Below are 8,053 nucleotides of genomic sequence, written 5' to 3'. Positions count from 1 at the left end.
GCCTGAAGTTAAAAAAGTGTGCATTTTGAACCCAGAGCCTTGACTGTACCACTACAAATTTTTAATCTTTTCTACATTAAATTAAAATGAATTCTTATTCTGTTTAAAAACAAGCGGACATGTTTTTCTCCAGATGAAAAGGCAATGTGTTGAATAAGTCTCCTTTATGGTATTTCTCTTTACAGTATATGATTGTTACATCCCCAGTGTGGATGTTTGATTTTGCATTGAAGTAATGCCTTGTTTTTTTTTTTAGGCTCTGCCTCCTCTCCTGTGTCTCCCCTGTGATTGGGTGCTGCTCCTTGGGTCTCAAGCCAATCAATCAGCTGGGCCCTATTTAATGGCTGTGAAGCTGGACTTCTGCGCCTATGGGCCACTTGACTGACCTACTCAATTTGTNTTTTGGCCTGAGCTCTCCCTGAAGCCATTTAATCAGACTCCCAGGAAAAGAAACTTAAAATATGGCAGAAAATAAACACCTTAAATGCCATTTTGACTCCTCCTTCATTGTCTAGATTTATGTTAGTCCCTTTAAACTCCTAGACCAAGCCAGGGGACGTAACAGATTTTATACACCAAATAAATATTTGACCAAACACTTTTATTTTTTACTTTCCACAATTCTTGTTCTAAAATTTTCAAAAGCTGTCATCTCACAACAAGAGAGCTAAAGGTTCACCACTCGCCCAGGGTATTTTTATGTGGCGTTTTTATGTTTGTGCTTTGCATGAATTCTTGTCAGGCATTCCATTTTTTTTCTCACAAGTTAAAAACATCAATCCCATAAAACAAAATGTTTCTGGCCCAATTCTGTCCCACAAAATGCACAAACACTCTAACACTCAGTCCAGTTAATGCAAAGAATGATGGCTCTTTGGTGGCCCAAATGTGGATTGCCAGTGGTGGTCCATTCATAGGCCAGCACCACATAACCCACATCCCATTAACAAACCACTTGCCATGCCAGCAGTGCCAGCTTGACTGCAGATCTGACCCACACCTGTCTGCTATGTGAGATGTTAGGTTAACTCTAAATTGTCCCTGGGTGTGGGCGAGAGTGTGACTTGTCAGTCTGGTTTGTCTCTATAGCCGCATTAACACAGAACATAAGCAATCATAATAAAAGACCAATTGGAATTGTAAACATTTAACCTGATCATGTTATTCAGTTCGTGGAAAACTGACCTGGCTGCGCATGTGCATACAATGTCAACCTGACATATTTCCACCTGACAAGATGCTAATATATTGGGGAAGCAGAATTGGTCAGTTAGCAGTATAACATTTCCATTAAAAACTTTGAAAGAGCTCAAAATAATTAATGCCTTGATGGTCAAAAGTGTACAAACACAGTAATTTCTACATTTATGTTTATTTGTTTATTTAAACATGTGTTTGTGTTCATCACGGAAGCAGAACTTATGTGTTTTTTAGGGAAAGTTTACAACTCTGCACTTGTCAGTACTTCTATTCTGAATAAAAGCCTCATGAATGTAAACACTCTTCATGTTTGGGATAATCAATTTTGTGCCCATATAAACAATACATTTGGATTATTTAATTTGAAAACATTTCAAGATGTTTGCACATGTAAGCTTGTGCTGCCCKGTGAAGGACCTGTCCAGGTTGTTCCCCACTTCTTGCACATTGATAAATATATTTGTTGACAAAAAAAAAGGAGAGTGAATATTTTCTGTATGTTTTCAATTCATAACAAGTACATTTAAAACAACTTTTAATCTTAAGCAAAATAACAGACAAGATTGAAAAAGGCTGTAATTTCCTGTCTCCATACAAACAAACATCTATAAATACTGCCTGTCCTAGTAAATGTACACTGACCTTTAATCATTTTAGAACAACATTTAATTGCCACTGGTCAAAAGACTGTCATTGTTGCCTGTCACATTTTGATCTTGCATCCTAGATGTTCTCACTTGTGCCATACCTCACCCTTATCTTGCAGAGGTATCWTGTGGTGCTTTTACTAAAGTGTAGGAACAAACAACCTATGAGAGACTGTATGCACTTGTTGTTATCTTTTGTTCCCTTCAAGATAAGAGAAGCTTCTATGCGTTCTGAAGAGCTCTTTTATTTCTCATGCTGTAAGATGATGGCTGACAGCTAGCCATTACCCCCTGCTGTGTCTTATGCTGTATTGATAGATTTCTTTTAAACACACCTTATCCAACCCCCTGTGGCTTACAGTGTCAAGTTGCCAATGTTCATCATAGTTCGCCCTGATGTTAAGTCTAATCTTTGGACACAGAAAGWTACAGTGATCCCCTTTCAAAAGAGAAGATAAGGGGAGGTTGTGTTCACCGAACATGACATGTCCTGAAAAAGGGTTCCTATTATGCTGATATGACTCTTCCTGAGGCATTCTATTGACAACTCACAGCAGGTGACCGCCCATTAATCTCTCCACCACAGTGACATTCAATGTGTCAAAGGGACCACTGAGGTGGATTCTGCAAAGCTGTGATGAGAAGTTGCACAGAAGACTAAACTGTTCCCACCTCAGTGCTGGTGAGCTGCTGCTGTGTTGCATTTTAGAGGAAAACATTGTTCACTTAGCAATATCCTGCCCATGTTTGTAATTACAAAACTGTTTTCACGACAGCAGAGCTGTCAATTTCCAGATTGTTCATTATTGTTGACAGAAAAAAAAACAAAAACAAAAAAAGATAAAAAGTCAAAAAATAGATATATTATTCTTTCACAGGGGCTTAGTTTATCATCCAAATTATCGCATCCATATTTTCTACATACAGAATGTTTCATTAGAGATGGAGGCTGCTTAAAACCAGCTAATTTTCTCTCCAATTAAAACACCACAAAATGACCTTGAATAAAAGCACAAACCCAAAATATTACCAAAAAAACATACTTCACATGAAAACACGGAACACATATGCAACAAAACAAGTTCACTTGTTGAAACTTTTGTTAGTGCAYTGGTTAACAAACTGGCTATTAACTGTTCCAAACAATACAACAATACAATTGATCATTAATCCCTGTGTTTTACAACAATATTAGCATCAATAGTAGCATCAGGATTTACCTAAGGTTTGTTGGAATAATGAGCCTCCTGGCTGAACTTCATAAGAAGATTAGGGCTGTAGAGTGTGAGGTATACTCTGATTCAGTCTCTGTGGAGTAGGAAAGAAAGTGTATTGATTATCTCATGCTGCTTCTCTTAAGTCGGAGAAAACCCTGTCAAGAAAGTATGCAGCATCAACCTTCTTTCCCAACCAGGTTCAAATAAATTATTGGGGTCTTATGTCTCTTTGAAGGAGCCAGCAGGRGTAAATTCCAAAAGGCAAAAGTTTATTTTCATGAACTCATATTCATGTACACAGTGTCAAAAGACAAAAYGTATGTCTGGATTAATAAAGGACCTCATCTATGTTTAGCATGACCAGCAGGGAATAAAACATAAACATTTCTTGTGTTTATGAATTAAAAGTTGGAAAAAAAAACTGCAGAACAATTATCAGTGACAACAGGATGAAATATGCCCTCCTCCAAAATACTGTACAAAAGAAAGGCTAATCAACAAGAAAATCTTTCAAACAAAACCTGAGAAAAAACAAAGAAGACCATCATAATTTGTCACTTAATCGTTCATTAATTATGTCATAAATCAATATGACAATGACTGCTAATTCTAATTACAGATGTCATGCTTGGCCTCATGCTTTACCGTGCTCCGCTTACCTCAGAAACCATATTGTACACAACTCATCTTGTTTATTTGAAGGCATAGCCACAGGCCAAAAAAGCTAAACATTGTAACACACTTAATATGTAAGACGTTTGAGTTTTGACTGTTACGCAGCTATGTTTTTGCACCGTGGACAAACAGTTGTGTCATGTAGAGACTTGGCTGTTACAGGTCTGTTGTTGAGTTGCGAGTTGCCGAGTCACAGCTTGGCGGCCAGTTGGTCCTTTAAGTCAGGGGACGACACAGAAAGGACGCTGCTGCAGCACGTCTTGTAATTTTTTATCCACATCTTTTGCCTGTGCATTTGCATTCTGGTTGCATGTTATCGTCGGCTGTGACAGCTATTTAGCATTATATTTGAATGCCTTTAAAAAGACCTCTTCAAAGGAGCGTGTGCATGGTTACAGGGAAGAGAACTAATAGCAGATGGTGTTGAATCTCCATGTTCTCATCAGGGGGTATTGCAAGTCTTCATCTAGCTTTAATTCTGTGAATAATGAAGTGTGCTTCAAACACTTATGTTGTCAAATGCTAAACATGATAAAACTGAACAAAAGACAATCCTTTACAGTRTAATCTAAATAGTCTCCGTAATTAATTAAAGAGATTAATATATAGGGTCTCTGTACTACAGAACTAATTTAATCCTCAAGGTTAAAATTCAAATCAAATATTACCCCAAATTCTTTGCATGAGGTTTTATAAATGGTTCCAGGCTGCCCAGATGTGTAGGAGAAGCACTGTGGTGGACTTGTCTTGTTATCTGTCCAAGGTGTACCATGCCTCTAGTACAGTGACTGCTGCAGATAGGAGCCAGAGGTCTTGTAACCCCCACCCCCCCAAAAAAAAAAAAAATAAAAGTGGGTTTCTGAAAAGTGATAAATGATGATGTAGCCTAAGTGCAGCATGTATATGGAAAACAAAATTGGTCCAAGAATAGATTCCCAGGGAGCTCCACATGTGAGGGGGTGACAGTGGAGTAAACAGATTCCCCAAAAGTTTACTGAGAAACTCCTGTCAGACAGGAAAGACCTGAACCAGTCTAGTGCAGAGCCTTTGATACCACATTGCCTCATCCAGATAAAGTGACTCCTACTACTAAGGGTAATCCTTAGTGATCCTTGTGATCTTGGCACAAAGTYGAGCTTGTTCTGAGTGTGGGTTGGACTCCGCCRGGGCTGTCCCTGGTTTCTGATCCTGTTTGTAATGTTAATGAAAAGGATCTTAAGGTGCAGTTTTGGAGAGGAGGGTGTCTGGTTTGGGAACAAAAGGGTTTGCTGTATGCAGATTATGTGGTTTGGTTGGCATCTGCAGACCAAGACCTTAAGCTTGCAGTGGGGTGGTTTGCAGTCAAGTGTGAAGGTCATGGTTCTCGACTGGAAAAGGGTGGATTACTCCCTCTGGGTTAGGGAAGAGTCTCTGCCTCAAGTGGAGGAGTTTAAGTATCTGGGTTTCTTGTTCATGAGTGATGGTAGAATGGAACGGGAGATGGATCGACGGATTGGTCCCTCATCCTCAGTAATGAGGGAAYTGCTCCAGTCAATCATGGTGAAGAAAGAGCTAAGTCGAAAGGCAAAGCTCCCAATTTACTAATCTGTCTACGTTCCAGCCCTCAGTCATGAGGTGAGGATCATGACTGAAAGAATGAGATCCTTGATAGGGTGGCTGGGCTCAGTGTTAGAGATAGGGTGAGGAGCCCCGTCATCCGGGAGGAGCTCAAAGTAGAGCTGCCTCTCCTCCACATCGAAAAAAGTCAGCTTAGGTGGTTTGGGCATCTGATTAGGATGCCTCCTGGATGCCTCCCTTTAGAAGTGTTCTGGGCACCTACCACTGGTATGAAGTTCTGGGGAAGACTCAGGACTCGCTGGAGGAATTATGTATGCTCTCTGGCCTGGAGACGCCTCGTGGTCCCCCAGGACGAGCAGGAAAGTGTCATTGGGGTGAGTGATGCCTGGGTTTCTCTCCTGGACCTGTTGCCTCTGCGGCCCAACTACGAATAAGTTGAAGAAGTTGGAGATGGAGATATATATTTTTTGCCTTACTCAATGCCTTTGACATGTGTAATTGAACATAGGATGGAAGCCTGTTTGTATTTTTTTACATATTCACATATTCATTTATGCACATTTGAATAAATCTGAATGTTTTTGTGTATAAGCACTTTTTAAATTTGTATAAACGCCAACTTTCAGTATAAAAACTACACGCTCTTTCATACATGAAGCACCAGAAACTCTTACAACTTATATTTAATTAACAACATTGTTCATAAATATAAATTTGGCAGATTTTGGAAACTGGGACTTTTTTGCATACAAGGACATACAAACTCAATAGGAACCACATTTTCACAAATAACAATGTATCAACCTTCGATCACTAAGCCACTTGATAATGCTTGTATGAATAAATAAATTAATCAATTCTGACCTTTATGTGGCTAATGGATCCTAAAAATTCCATTACCATTTCTGACTGTTTTTGTCAAAAAAGCGTCTCTATTCTTCAGTTATTGCTCTTCAAGCACATCTCTTCAGCATTGAGCTTTACTGGAGTCCCATTAGGTTTTGGCTCAATTACAAGACTCTCCTTCTCATCTATCATTTCATGACTTTTCAGTACCCTTGACCTACTTCAGATCTTCCTAAACTGGTTAATTCTCCTCCAACCAGAATGCAAACTTGAATTGGCAAAACATTTTGCAAAGTACTGCAGCTCTGATGGAATTTAGAATGAATGTTTTTTTGGTGATTTTTTTAACCTTTCCATAAAAAAGGGATTCAAGACCTGACTGGTTGACTTTCTGAGCTGTTTATTCAGTATGTTTTTTAATAACAGCTACYTTAGGCCTACACTGATTCAATAAATGATCAATAAATAGTCACCTGTCTGATCTGCTTGTCTACCATCTACTGACCTCACATTGTGCTGTTTTTATTATTTAAAAGTATAACATGATATTAAATAGCCAACATGCTGAAATTTGATTGTAAATTTCCATTTGCTTAAGACTTTGTTGGATTAATTATCAAATAAGGTTCTCAGCACTTGTTCCATTCTGAGAATCATTCAAAATGCTGGTTGGGTTACTTTATATGCCACCTAAAAGTCAGAGAAAGCACACAGATTTTTGAATTGTACTTATAGTCTTTGTTCAAAAAAGTCTCTGTGTTCTGCATCATCCACGTGCCACTTGACCTTATCTCTGCTAAACAAGCAACTGTACAGTCATACATCCTGTCACCAAGTRGCACACATAATTGGACTGTTAGACTCGCAGCTTTAGCTTTTCTAYTTTGGTTCACAGTGTTCTCCTTCTCCCTGCCTCTCAAACTTAGTTTTCACTTTTTTTCCCTATTTGCTTTCAAACCTGTCCATCCATTGCTCTCTTGTTGTCCTCAATCTTCCCTTTAATGYGCCCTTTTCCCTTTATTGCTCCTCTCTGCTCGCTGTATAAAGCTTACTGTCACTAGGCAGTGGGAGGTACAGACAGAGGCAGGATTCAGAGGTCATTTTACAAGTGTAGCTGCTAATTAACAGAATTGTAATGACTCATTTCAAAGGGATATGGTGCGGACACACAATTCGGCCCTCCATTTCATCTTGTGKCTCTCCTCCCACTGGCTGCTCCTCTCTCAGATCTACTCCAAAAACACTTGATTACTCCTATTTCCATGGACACAGGCGCCTCTCCCTGCTCACATTAGCATGTTGTGGGGAACAAGCGCCACTTGGACAAAGCCATGCCGTTTATTTTTTTTTCATTCTAGAGATGACATTCAATTCCACACGTGCAGCTCTTGCCAGGATCAGTTTTCACCACTTATTACACCTGCTGACCTTAAAGTGACATCTCTGAAATGCAAAATAGTTCTCTCATGTCAGGTAACATTAGGGGCAAAAACAACCCATACAGATCTTTGTTTGTTTCAGACACACAAACAAACAAGTTGTTTTTTTTATTTGGAGTTTATTTGGATAGAATGCATGAAACTAAATTAAAAGGGTTTTAACAAGAAGATCATTTCACTGACTGAGATASAAATATATACAGCGGGTAAAATAAGCATTGAACACATCACCATTTTTCTCAGTAAATATATTTATATTACTAGAGGTGCTAATGACATGAAATGTTCACCAGATGTCAGTAACAACTGAAGTGATCCATACATACAAAGACGTCATAACATAAATGTCCAGAGATGAAGCTGTTTGTAATAATGTGGAATGGCAAACTGTAAACCAGGTGATTGGCTGGGCCATTCCAGCAGCTTTAGTTTCTTTCTCTGAAACCAACTGAGAGTTTCCTTGACTTTGTGT

Source organism: Austrofundulus limnaeus, unplaced genomic scaffold (genome assembly GCF_001266775.1).
Source record: "Austrofundulus limnaeus strain Quisiro unplaced genomic scaffold, Austrofundulus_limnaeus-1.0 Scaffold6, whole genome shotgun sequence".
In the NCBI taxonomy this organism is placed as follows: Eukaryota; Metazoa; Chordata; class Actinopteri; order Cyprinodontiformes; family Rivulidae; genus Austrofundulus; species Austrofundulus limnaeus.
This window is presented reverse-complemented; position numbering follows the sequence as displayed.